Source organism: Cebus imitator, unplaced genomic scaffold (genome assembly GCF_001604975.1).
Source record: "Cebus imitator isolate Cc_AM_T3 unplaced genomic scaffold, Cebus_imitator-1.0 Scaffold18, whole genome shotgun sequence".
Taxonomy (NCBI): Eukaryota; Metazoa; Chordata; class Mammalia; order Primates; family Cebidae; genus Cebus; species Cebus imitator.
Window position 1 is genome coordinate 14,750,431 of NW_016107333.1, and position 14,891 is coordinate 14,765,321.

A 14,891-nucleotide genomic window follows, 5' to 3' on the forward strand; every position below is an offset into this window, starting at 1 on the left:
AGCACTTCAGCTGAATTTCTTTCACTTGCAACTAAAATTTCAATACATTTCAGCAGATACAGGTGATTCCCCAATTTTTGCCTCAGGTGATTGGATGGAGTAATCGACATGTGAAGCACAGCAGAGGTACAGATTTGGGAGAAAGTGATGACTTTCATTTGGAGCACATTTTGTCTGAATTACACATGGGGCATGTGGGTGGAGAGGTCTGGTAGACACTTGAATAAATGAGTCTAACACTTAGAAGACAGATTAGAACTGGAGAAAGAGGTTTAGATCCATCTGATTACGTGGCTAGGACAGAGTTTATTTCCTTTTGAAATTCTTCTTTTCTGGAGCAAGGATGCTTTCATGGAAGGCACTCAGGCTATATTAGCAAACTATGAGGGGAATGGCAAGCAAATAAATATCATGTGTAGAATTGTTTTGGGGTAAATGCACTTTTTTGTCCCACTGATGTTTATTTGTACAACACTATTAATATAACAGTAGCACAATCAGGTAATTAATATACCAATTTCCTTTCTCAGAAAAAAACAAAACATATATTTCAAATAGCATCTGTAATTTTGGGGGGGTTCATGGGGGCAGCAAAATAATGCATACAATGCTTTTATAATGCACAAAAGAACTGTGAGCTGTAGCCAAGTCTAACTGCTTTGAGGGTAGATGTAGAGTGCATAGATGAGTTGGTAGAAATGACATTTATGAAATTGATATTTGGTACTGATACAGTGACTTAAATTGGAGAAAATAAACAGGCTATACCTACCCCCTTCCATGCTAAATGTCCAGCCAATGGCCATGGGAAGTATAGCTCAGTGCTTTGTGAACCTTGGTCCCTGGATGTTGGGCATCTGAATAACCTGAGCAGCTTTTTAAATCCACAGGATTTTGGATCCCACTATTAAAGATTCTGATTCTGCAAGTCTGTATGTCTAAGCACCTGCATGCTTGCTTCCAGGTGACGTATGTTTGGTTAGGTTTGGGCATGGCTTAGTATAGCTGTGAGAGATATAGTTATGTAGTCCCAATTGCATGTGTTGTTGGGCTATTTGAATTCTTTGAGTCTCTGTTTCTTCACTGACAAACTAAGGGACTTGAAATGCTTATCTTTAAGTTCCTTCCTGATCTAAACATACCTTCATTTCATTCCCTGAACCCATTTGTTTCTCTTTTCTTCATATGTGAATCTTGTAGTGCACTTCTCCTACTTCATAAAGGAGATAAAAGATAAAATTCAAACCAGCATTTCAGCTGTCTTTTGACTGCTGACAAGATGACAGTTTTGGGAGTGTCTCAGTTTGGTGATGTGCAATGGTAATGATAGTGAGCTATGTTGTATATAATTTAATTCTTAAGCATGCATCTACCACTTAATTTTCTATATACATAAATGATAAAACAGTAAGCAGGACTTTTTTTTAACTTTCTCTATTTTGTTATTGTATATTGTGCTATTCCCACTAGAGAAAGCATAGTGTTTTTTTTTCTTCTTTCCTTTGAAAATCAAGTTCATGCAAAGTGACAGGTTTAGAACATATTTCTAAATCAAAGAATGACCATTATAGAACTTGATCATACAAGTTACTTCCCTAACTACCATTTATTTGTGCCAAAATTGGCTACATTCCTGATGATAATTCTGCAAGACAGCAGTAGGATATGACTTGCCTTCCCACTGTTTGATATAAATCTCCACCGATACGAATTGAGTTCAGCTGCAGTGAACTTAAATGCTAATGTTGAAAACATAAGGCAGCCTGCTGTTTCTTTTATACCAGAAAGTTTTAACTTCTGCAGTCTTCTGTATTCCACCACTGCCCCCTACCACCTTAGGTTAGATCAAATTAGAACCACTCCATTTCTGTCTGAAGGGTGAAATGTACAAACTTGATTTACATAACTCAACATGAAAAAGGAAGAAGAAATTAATCATAAGGCTGGGCACACCACTCTTGTCCTTGAACAATACACCATAACAGTCATGGGAAGTTGGTGAATAACATTTATCAGGTAGGTTGCCAGTATTTATTAAGTACTGACACTGTGCCCAGTACTGTGTTGAGCATTTTAAAATCTAGAAAAGAATAACAGTCAAAATAATAATGAAATTGCTCACCAAATGCCAGGAATTGTAGTAAGAACTTTATAGTTGTTATCTCAGAATCCTCAAACAATCCTATGAAGGAGGTATCTGTTATTTACATTGGTTTTACTGATGGAGAAACTGGAGTCCAAAGAGGTTTTCAAAACCATTGCCAAAGGGCTTCAGAAGTCAGGTTTTAAACACAGGTAGCCATACTCTGGACATCTCGATGTTCCCTGACTTTAAAGAGTTTCTGAACTAGTTGGGGATGCAAGGAGTACAGCTCGTCTGGAAAAGGCCAAGCATTATAAGGTTTGCATAAAATAAGTTACATCAGGTTCCTTCCTGATCATGCATGATGTCAACAGAGGTGAGAATATTATTCTGAAATGAGGGCATGATATGGTTTGGCTGTGCCCCCACCCAAATCTCATTTTGAATTGTAGTTCCCATAATCCTTATGTGTCATGGAAGGGACCCAGTAGGAAGTAACTGAATCTTGGGAGTGGTTTCCCCCATTCTATTCTCATGATAGTGAGTAAGTTCTCATGAGATCCACTGGCTTTATAAGGGGCTTCCCCTTTCACTTGGCACTTCTCCTTCCTGCCTCCATGTAAAGAAGGACATGCTTGTTTCCCCTTCCACCATGATTGTAAGTTTCCTGAGGCCTCCCCAGCCATCCTGAACTATGAGTCAGTTAAACTTCCTTCCTTTACCCTGTTTTGGATATAGCTTTATCAGCAGCATGAGAACAGACTAATACAGGGCATGATCTAGGTTAAAGAAAAAAGCAAGAATAGGAAAGAAGAGCCAGTTTAATTGCAAGACATCTGGTTCACATACTTCCCCTGAACTTATATGCATGCACTTTTCTCATTTTAATTCTTCTGCCCTGACTCAGAAGAGATCCAGGGCTGCCCCTCATATTGGGTGTGCCTGAAATCTTAGATGTTCAATATAGTTGATGCTCTGAACTGGAAAGGGGGAAGGGAATGAATCGAGAGTGAGGCAGCAGACAGGGGCTGGGTGGTGGGGGCCACTGGAGGCATCATAAGGAATTTGTCTGTATCCTAGTTAGGGCAAGGGAGCGATGTGCTTACAATTTTTTTTTTTTGACAGGATTTTTCTGGAAGTGACATGGTGATTTTCACACTGCTGATAAAGTTATACTCAAGAATGGGCAATTTACAAAAGAAAGAGGTTTAATTAGATTTACAATTTCACATGGTTAGAAAAGCCTCACAATCATGGTGGAAGGCAAGAAAGAACATCTTGCATGGATGGCAAGAGGCAAAGAGAGAGAGAGCTTGTGTAGAGGAATGCCTCTTTTAAAACCATGAGATTTCATGAGACTTATTCACTATCATGAAAACAACATGGGAAAGACTTGCTCCGTGATTCAATTACCTCCCAGCAGATCCCTCCCACATGGAATTCAAGATGAGATTTGGGTGGGGACACAGCCAAACCATATTGCATGCCAAATAAATGGAAGGAAATGTAAAAGCAGTTTGAATGAACGAAGATAGTGATTTAAACCTGAATTAAGATGGAATGAATTAGGCATACTTGGGAAATGTTTAGAAAATGGGGCTATAGGATTTTTGGTTTAAGATTTCATCATTCCTCTAATATTACCTCTATCACAGTCACAGTCACTTAATGTTGCCAAGTCTGTGGATGCTTTTCTGTTTTCTTTTTATTTGATAGTGTTCTAGTAGTTGAACTCTTGACTTTTGTGACATTTTTTCTTGTTTTTTCCTTTTACTTACTTCTCTCCTTCTTGACCTATTTTTACTCATTTCTGTCTTTTTTATACTATTTCCCCCACTTTATTCAACTGTGATGAAATTCATCAGGGGATCCCTGGATTGCTTGCTTTCTGTCTCTACAGTATAATGTCTACACTGTTCTTCTAGGTAATTTTACTGTCTATATGCTACTGTTTCAAGCCTAGACCTCTTCTTGAAGTTCCTGGTTATGACCCCAGCTGCCTACTTGACAAGCCCACATGGAAATCTAAGCAACCTTCTAAGCTGAACACATCAAAAACTGACTTGTTGATTCTCCACTTCTCTACCACCTGCCTCTCCATACCTGAGTCAATAGCACTATCATCCACCTACATAAGTCAATTGAAAAGCCAAAGCTGAGAATATTCCTTAATTTCTCTTTTTTACTTAATGCCTATATCCACTCCAACAGGAAAACCTTTCAATTATAATTGCCAAAACTTCTCTTTATTTCTTCCTTTCCTCAACTCTACTCCATCCAGGGTTATCTTTCAAATTGTTTTATTTTTTCTTGTATTTCATGCTTTCTTATTTGCTTGTTTGTTTCTTTAGTGACTACTGTTGTTCTCATTAAACTGTAAGTTTCATGAGGGTGGGGATTTTGGATGTTGGCTGTTTTGTTCCCCATAGCATCTAACACAGATAATTGGCTGAATAAATATTTGTGAAATAAATTAACAGACTAATGGTTGATTTAATGAGAGTTGTGACAGACAAGAAGAAGGAAAAAAGGTACCCCAAATTATTCTCAGATTTCTGCTTTGACTAAGAGGATATTTAATTATGTCATTTTCCAAGACAGAAGCAAGTTTTAAGGGAGAAAATTAAGTTCCTTTTTAGACATATTGAATTTAAGATAATTATAAGACACCAAGCGGAGATGTTCAGTTGATCCTTTGATATATTGGACTGGAGCTTAAAAGTCAGTTCTGATTTGGAGATATCAACTGCAAACTCCTTAGCCTAAGGATAGTACTTGAAGTTACAGGAGCATCTAAACTCCTTTAAGTGAGAAGAGTGCCTTAGAGCCCAAGGAAACATCAAAACTGTAGATCCAGTAGAAGATGAGGATGGCCAAGGTGGGAGGAAGAAAACTTAACAGCATGTGCTGTTAAGAAAAAAAGAGAGTTTTGGCCAGGAGTGGTGGCTCACGCCTATAATCCCACCACTTTGGAAGGCCGAGGTGGGTGGATCATGAAGTCAAGAGACCGAGACCATCCTGGTCAACATGGTGAAACCCCGTCTCTACTAAAAATATAAAATTAGCTGGGCGTTGTGGTGCACACCTGTAGTCCCAGCTCTTGGGAGGCTGAGGCAGGAGAATTGTTTGAACCCAGGAGGTGGAGGTTGCGGTGAGCTGAGATTGCACCATTGCACTCCAGCCTGGGTAACGAGAGCGAAACTCCATCTCAAAAAAAAAGGAAAAAAAGAGAGTTTCAAGAAGAAGGGACAGGCCAATAGTGTCACATGCTGCTAAGAGGTCAGGAAAATATAACCAAAAAATGATCACTAGATTTAGCAATATGAGGACGTGGTGATCTTGGGGAGCAGTTTTAGTGGAGTTAAAAGTGGTGGTTCAGATATATGGGACATGAAGAGTGAGAAGGAGATAAAGAAGATGAGGTAGAGTTTGTTAAAAACATTGTTAGGTGCAGGTTGGATGAAGAGCTGATGGATTTTTTTTTTCATATGGAAGGGACTTGAGGATGTTAAATGTGAGAGAGAGAGAGAGAGAGAGATTGAGAGAGAGAGAGAGAGAGAGAGAGATTGAGAGAGAGAGAGAATAACAGACAATGATACCTTGAGAAGAGACTGATAATAACCAGGAATTACCTGGTAATTTTTACCAGGGTAAGAACCACCAGAATATAGGTGAAAGAAATCTAAATGCAATTAGAAGAATTGGCTCCTCCAGGAAGTGGAAAAGGGCTTGGGCAGCTGCAGGCAGATTTGTGAATTTGATTAAAACTACAAGAGCTTTATCTGTTGGCTTCCATTTTTTTGATGAATGAGGAGGAGAGGTCTGTGCCAGCATCAACCTTTTTAGGGACCAGTTTCCTCAGGTCCCTAAAAGCCGCCCCTCCGCAGTAAGGGCTATTCTAAAATGTTCTGTATAACCAAGTTATCTTGAAATATTTTCTCTCTGTGATGGTCTAGAAATGTACCCGTCTGCTGGACTTCTCATTCTTAATAGCGTTGCCACTCTATGGATGAAACCTCAGAGAATCATGGTCAGTGCAATTTATTTGTTGATGGGTTCTCATTGTTCCTATGAATAATATAAAATTGTCCATTTATTATTCATTTGTTCCCTCTCCTTTTTTATGGCTACTTTGCATTTTACCTTCCTGTTTGTTGCCAAACATGATGAGCTTGCATGGAGATACGTGGTATAATGGTTTTGAATTATACTATCAGTACACTTTTGACGTCCCTACATAATTAATGCTAAAATTCACAGCCAGTGGTGGTAATAGGAGTCAGAAAACAACTCTACACATAATGCAATATGCTTAATAATTGGTTTGGGTTTTTTTTTCCTCTGCCTAATAGTCAACTTTATTTTTTCCTGCTATGACAAAGACTGGTTGGGGCGGGGGGGGGGGGGGGGGAAGAAAACCTTATTATATAACAATCTCCTGCTTGACCCATCCATGTCTGGAAGACATTTTACCTGTTCACTGGGTGACTAAGAATCTCAGGCAATATTGTGGTCATGGCTTTCTATTTCTATTTTAAAAATAACACTATCTACAACATCACTCAACTCTTTGGAGACTCACGCTGCAGAATCGGCAGTCATCGCACATTGGTTTATTGCATGACCATTAAACAGCTTTGAAAATCAGATTTTCACTGTTAATAATAAGTAATTGGGTAGTTACAAGCTTCAGCAAGAATTCTTCATCTTTCAATCACTACAGGGAAAATAAAAACAACAAAGTGAAAGTTAATATACTGAATCCACTGACTGGTTTTCACCTCCTGCAAATGCCCTACCATTGCAATTTCAGGGAGAGATGGAGCAGGCCCTTCAGAGATGAATTATTTTCCACTGCTGTCCCAAATGCATGTTTTATCAGAGATCATCTCTCTCTTATCCCTTAGATAAATATGTGTGACATTGGCTGGGAAGGGGGGGCCTTTGGGAAATTCTCATATTCAGTCAGAGGTTTGCAGAGTCCTGAGAATCCCCTTGAATGTCAATAGAGTCTGAGGAATGGCAAACGGGGTAAGAATTGGGAACTAGGAGAGAAGCAAGACCTTAGAGTGTTATTTTTGCCTTGAAGTTAAACAACCTTAGGTTCAGGTCCTAGCTCTCTAGTTTATCAGCTTGCTCTTTGGCATGTTAATTACCCCCTCTGAGCCTCAGTTTCTCCCTTATATATAAAGATAATATTAAGGATATATAAATATAAAAAGGATAATAATATGCACCTCAAAAATTTCTGGAGATTAAATGAAACAATTCCTAAGAAATTCTTAATAAAATGTAGAAGATTTGTCCTAGTATTTGTTAATTTTTTTCTCCTTCTTCCTCAATGTAAACTTCCTTTAGAGCTTCTGAATACCTAAAACCTCATTCACAGACTCATACTGTTTATCTACTTCTGTGACTGTCTCTTGTATTTAGAACTCCCTTTCCATTCCTGTTTCTAACTCTCAAACTCAGACTGATATCCTTAAAACATGATGCTAGTTATGTGATGGTCTTGCTCTAAGCCTTCAGTGATTTTCCATTGCGTGCCTAGAAAAACACCAAATGTTAGTTCAGGTAAGCACCGCTCCAATGTTTCAATCTCCTTCCTTTTCCAACCTCTTCACTGAATTCCCCACAAACAGCTAACTAAATTGTGAAATTTGTTTTCCCAGAATGCTTCTCTTCCTAGCCTGCCTCTGCCTTCTCGGTCTTACAATCTCTCTCCCACCATCTCTCCTTGATAAAGTCTTACCCTTGGTTAACTCAATTACTAGTAATCTAACTACACACTGCAGGATGCAGCCCCCCACCCTCCCTCCTCCCATCCTACCGCCAAAAGAATGTATCTCTCGAAAGCGCCCAAAGCAATTTTTTTATTCTTTGGCCACATCTAGAATGTTTTTCCCTAGGCTGTCAGCCTTGACATTTACTATCCATTCTTAAGGTTTCAGCCCCAAATCACATCCCTGATGGTTAGGTCTGTATTAGTCGCCTTTCTTTACGCTGCCTTCGGAACGCTTATCTCCATATATGATGCCATTATCATTAGTCCGATCATTCCATTAATGTTTTTTATCCACTCTTAAGACTTTCAGCATCATTCATAGAATTAAAGAGAGTTAGGGCCTTGCTCTGGATTATGGTTTGGCTTAAGGGAATGTTGTAGCTGCTTTGATCTTCTATCCAGACCACTAAAATGTTCTCTTTATCAGCAATAAGGCTGTTTTGCTTTCTTATTATTCATGTGTTCACTGGAGTGAAGTTTCCTTCAATAACTTTTCCTTTGCGTTCATAACTTGGCTAGCTGTTTGTCACAAGAGGCCTAGCTTTCAGCCTATCTTGGCTTTCAACATGCTTTCCTCACTAAGCTTAATCATTTTTAGACTTTGATTTAAAGTGAAAGACATATGACTCTTCCTTTCACTTGAATATTTAGAGGCCATTGTAGGATTATTAGTTAGCCTAATTTCAATATTTTTGTGTTTTAGAGAATAGAGAGACCCAAGGAGAGATAGAGAGGTGGAGGAACAGCTGGTTGGTGGAGCAGTCAGAAGGCATGCAATATTTATCAAGTTCCATAATAATAGGGTACAGTTCATGGTACCTCAAAACAACTGCAATAGTAACATCAAGGGTAACTGACGGCAGATCACCATAGCAGAAATAATAATAATGACAAAGTTTGAAATATTGTGAGAACTACCAAAATGTGGCAGAGACATAAAGTGAGCACATACTGTTGGGAAAATGGCACTAACAGACTTGTTCCACACAGGGTTGCGATACACTTTCAATTTGTAAAAAACGCAATATATGTAAAGGGCAATAAAGTGAGGTATGCTTGTATACTCCTTGTCACATACTACTTTTCCTTATAGCTTATTTGTACCCATGTCTATCACACCTATGTCGCTGGGAACAGGGGCTCTGTCATAGTAATCCTATTTGACCCTAAGTCACTGCTATGGGAATGTTTGTGTCCCCTCCAAAATTAATGTTGGAACCTTTGAATTTAAGGCTATAGCATTAAGAGGTGGGCCTTTTGGAAAATGATTAAGTCATGTTGGCTCCATCCTTGTAAATGGGTTTTTGCTCTTATCAAAGAGGCTCAGGTGAGCTCTTTTCCTCCATTTGAGGATGCAGCAAGAAAATGCCATCTTTGTAGCGGAAAGTAAACCCTTTCTGCTATAACCTTGACCTTGGACTTTCCATCTTCCAGAGGTGTAAGCAATAAATTCCTATTGTTTGCAAATAACCATATCCAGTCTAAAGTATTTTATTATAAAAGCCCAGATGGACTAGGAGAGGCACCTAGTTGAATGCTTTGCTGATCACTTGTTGAGGAAAAAATAAATGAACATAGAAACAGAGAACTCTAGCATGAAGCCTACTGCAGACATTTAAAGTGGTACAGTAGCTATCTATATAGAGGAAAAGAGATCAAGTCCACTTAAGGGTTAGTAGGAGTCTTCTCAAGTTAGTAAACAAACCACTTGCAGTAGGTTATCCAAGCCTTGGTTTGCAGATCTCATTCATAAATGGTAAAATGATTTTTTTTTTTTCAAGAAAAAGCATCCTTACAGAAAAGATTAAAATATAAACCCTTCCAACAACACAAACAAAAAGCTGCCCCCTCCACCCACAGGTTTCTGATGAAAAGGCCCTTCTCTGGAGATATAATTTCCTCTGTTCAACATCTTTCTTTTAAATTGCTCACTCAATCAGGGGGGGATTTGAACCCCACCTGTGGCAAGACATTTTAAAGAGATGAGACATTTGATTGCTATGTTTAGATTTATGAGGATTGAGATGGCCCTAAAGATTAAATGAAGAAGCAACTGTGAAAAAGAAACTGAAACAGGGAGAAAATTGATTTTTATGTTGAAGACATTGGCATTGAGGGGTTTAAATGAGGAAATAGGCCAGCATGATAGGGTCCAAGTGGTGGGTGAGGGGACACCCTGGGGGAAAGCCACCTTGCTTAATTGTCACTGGTGTAAGCTCTGTTGACCTGCAAGAGGCTCCAAGAATGAGAATATCTTGAGATGTGAGTTTCAAAATCATATTTAGTGAACACCTAATCAGAGCTACAGATGGGCTTTAGATTTGATCCTCCTGATGGAACTGAATTAAGACAGGGTAGCAGACAGATAATAAAGAGTGACTATGAGATGAAATTCCTCAGAGTTATTTTTCAAGATACGAGAGGCAGCAAAAATATATTGCTGGCTGAAACAAAAAAAAAATTAATCAATGAAGATAAAAATGTGAAATTTTTTTTCCAATGGGGAAAAAATGTCTAGGAAACTTCCCTAAGATGAATGAGAAGTTTCTTTAGAGGAAATCTACTTCTGCATATCTGATATTGATTTATTTTTGTTTCCTTCTGGGTTATCAGTCTTTCATCCGATCTTCTAGATTTTGCACTACAACATCATTCTTTTTTAATCTTTTCTCTGTCATCTTTGGTTGACTTCAAAAACACCTCTCCAGGACTGATTATGAAACTTCAGTGGCATTCAGTAACTGTCTGTGGGGTATTTGTTCTTTGTTCAATGTTCCTATGTATTTGTAGGATGTAAACTGAGGGTCCTGTTCTTAAGAACTTAAAGGACTTTTGAGGATGCACATATGTGTAGTAATGAATAAACAAGTCACAGACGTGAAGTCAAATGGAGTTCAGGAGAAAGAAGAAGGATCCCTTTGGGCTGGTTTATCATGGTAAATTTCATATAGGATGTGAGGTTTAGATAGGGAGTTGAGAAGTGGAGAGATCATGGATAGTGGTGTGTGGCTAGAAGTAGACTAGAAAAATCACGAACAAATTGAACATGGGGGTGCTGAGCAGTCAGTGAGAAGTCTGATCTGATGAGACTAGAAATGAGTTATTAAGAAGTGAGGGTCAACTGAAATATAACCTGTGGAGTTTGGATAATTATTTGTGCAAAAGGGAATTATGTGTTCTGATAACATGATTATATAATTGCTAATTCATTTTATGTATTGCGTTTATGCATAAATACATGAATGAAAGCAGCAGATCCTATAATTGCATTTCTTTGTTTCTCATACTTGAAAACAATTGTTTACACACACACACAGATACACACACACACACTATGCAAAGCACTTCACTGAGCATAAAGCTCCATTGTAGTGCTTAATTAACATGATGAATTTTTTTACTTTTTATTTTTTTGAGACAAGGTCTCATTCTGCCACCTAGGCTAGAGTGCAGTGGAGTGGTCTCGGCTCACTGCAGCCTCGACCTCCCAGGCCCAAGGAATCCTTCTACCTCAGCTCCCTGAGTAGTTGGGACTGCAGGCATGCACAACCGTGCCTGGGTAATTGTGTTCATTTTTTGTAAAGACGAGATCTTACTGTATTGCCCAGGCTGGTCTAGAACTCCTGGACTCAAGAGATCCTCAGTCTCTGCCTCCCAAAGTAATGGGATTACAGGGATGAAACACCATACCCAACCATGATGAATTTTTGGTTGAAGAGATAGGAAATTTTGCTTCTGAGCATTTCCTTTCTGCTAGACAAATGGGCTAAAGGGAATAATATATGGCTTTCTGCAGGGGAAACGGACATTAATAGATACAGAAATTCCATTAATGAGTGTAGATGAAAGCAAAATTATGGTAACTAAATGATTTAAAAACCAGATTGTTCTTTAGAAATGTACATTGGAAAAAAAAAAGATGAAGTAAAGACATTTGGACACAAAAAAATATCAGGAATGATATAAGACTATCTTCTCATGTATAGGTAAGAGGTAAGCTGGGACAAAGGATCTGCATTTAGTAATACTGTAAAAAGAATAATGAAACATATTCCAGCATCAATTTTTAATTCATATGAAACTAGAGTGGTAAAGAATATAAGGATAAAATGTAATTTATTTGGAAGCAGCATGAATTGTTGAAAAATTGAAATACGGGATTGAGAATTTATAAAGATTTCAAAATATTTGTGCAAACGAAATTTCTCCATTTTAAAATAACATTATAAAAAACAGTAACAATCATACCACCACCACCACCGCTGCCACTTTTCCTTGACTGTCCTTGGCTTATTTGCTCTTAGACTTTGTCTTCGCTGCTGTGTAATATGTCAGCTGCCATTTTGCCAGGTTCAGCCCTGGAAAGCACTTGCAGGAGATTGGAGGGTGAGAGGAAGGGAGACGCCAGGGTATTTCTTCTTCTGTCTCTCTGCTCCCATTGTTCTGGCTCCAGTCAGGTGACCCAGCCTCTGGGCTGTGGAAATACCACCTCCTTCCTTTAGATGAAGAGGCTTTCTGTATTGTTAATCTCTGGTTGATTCACTGTCCCCTTTGGTTATTCATCTCTTCCATCGACTGTGTAACACATTTACTCCAGTATTAAATTCCTTCTGTTTTAAATACCATTTTCTTGCTTGGACCCTGACTAATATGTTGGTTTTATATGGATAGTACTGGGAATAAAATAATACAGTAGACCAGTCTGAGATATTTGCAAAAAGGTAGTTATGTGTTCAGAGTTTTTATTTAACACTTTCTGAATTTAGAGGAATCATACTTAACACTACAGGCTTTCACAGAAGTACTGCAGGACTTACTTGCAGGGTAAAAATCTTTTGGCAACTCAGAAATTATCTTTAAGTATTGGTTTCTGAATTAACGCTAAATACTTGATAAATTCCCAGATTCTGTAATGTATCTGATACATAATATAACAACTCAGGTAAATGCTTCTCAGTGATATTTGTTTAAATTCCTTTGACATGTTTAGGGATACATGTTTATTTTTTGTGTGGGAAGTTATTGTAACTTTAACTTTATTAATCCTTTATTGCCTTTATTAATGTATTTAGTAACTTTATTATCCTTTATTACCTAATTGGTTTGACCAAAGAACATGTGGTCATGGTGTATAAAAAGTACCTACCTTTCTCAATCAAGTATATTTCAAAGCAATTCCAGCACATTCTCAGGTAATACTATAAGATCTTTGTCAATCTGTTGTCCTTACAGGCCTGATTCAGCTGCAAAGTCTTTTTGTATGATATTGACCTATAATGGCTGACTTCTGTTCTGGTCCTATGATACTTGACTGTCCAGATAAGTTTTTTTCAAGTGTAGTTTAAGAAATGCATATGCAGAACTCACCTGAGGGTGCTTGTTAAAAATGCAAATGCAGAATTAGAATTTTTAAAAGGAAGGCATGAAAACTTGAATTTTAATAAGATTTTTTTAGCCTACTAGTTTATAAAACCCTAGGTACTAATGAATGCAGAATTTCCATTACAATGTATTTTATCTCCTTAGTGAGATCAATGGCTTCTCTAGGAAAGTTTCTTTCTTCCAGTCTTTCCTCTTCACAATGCTTGGCAGAGTAATAAGCAATTAGTAAATGTGAAATAAGTGCTTGTAAAATTGATTTGAGTTCCTTTATCAACCCAAATATGAGGAATGATTACTGGAGCAATATCCTAATGGTAATGATTATTGTCGTTTTTAAAAGGTGAACAACACAAATAATTACCCAGCAAAAGCAAGGTAAATCTATAGTAAAAAAATAAAATGCCTATTAAAAGAAGATCTGTAAGCCTTGAAACATCAAAGGATAATGATATTGGACATTATGAAATAGGAATTTAAAAAGAGCAAATCATGCCAGACAAACTTGATTGCTTTTTTTTTTTTTGATAGAACTACAAGATCAGTAGACAAATGTAATGTGAAATTGTAGATGTAATCTGTCTCAATTTTGGTAAAGTGTTTGATAATGTCACATGAAATTTTCCATCTTGAATTAATTGAAATTGGCGTTGGTGTGAACCTCTTATTGTCTGTTAGATGCTAAGAAGACTACTAAGATAAAATAACGATTCATCTGATAACAAGATATTTCAGAGGTGAGGACTAAGTTTGCCTTCATTTACCATCTTAGTGTTTGATTTTGGAGGCTATATTTAAATAAGTTAATGACATTTTACATTTGTGTTGCATTAAAACTTGTTGAAATCACCAGGGAAAGAGAAATTATACAAAGATGTCTTCAGATATCATAAATATTCATATTTTATACCATTGACAACCTTCAAGTTCTTAAATATTCTACCAACTTGCACAGTTATGTTCACATATAGCCTTTTCTAGACTTTGTGAATATACAAGCATATGTCTATTTCAAACATATTTAAAGCTGCCAGATTTATCAAGTAAAAATACAGGCAACCCTAAATATACTCAGAATTCATCCTCAAACACAGATGCATTAGGAGTTTCTATGAAAAAGTTGTGATAGTAATTAAACTTAATCTTCTAGGCTTGCTGAGTCAATTCTTTTAGGTCTAACCTGCTTTCATAGACTGTTATAAATGGCTGGTCTGAAAGATGATGTCCAAGCAGCTATGTTTAGGTGTGAATTAGAAATAGCAGATTAAAAAGGATATTGAAATTTTCCTTTACTGTACCTATAATTTTCAGGGAAACATTACCTGAATTATTGTATTTTTAAAATAATATTCATAGAAAATAATAGAATTATTTAGAGCTAAATAATTTAATTCACATGTTAGAAATATGAGAAGAAATAGATATGTACAGCTGATTGAGATGATAACTGAAAGAGTGTGATGTGCTGAGACAGTTATCTAATAATATCCAAAAGATAGAAACACTGTAAAATTAGTTTCTATGGTACATAGGTATTAATGGATAACATTAAGTAAATGAAAATTGACAGCCAGTCATACCAAGGTGAACTATTTTAGTTATAAAACTCTTATAAGAAAATGTTGGACATTTGGTTTATGTCTG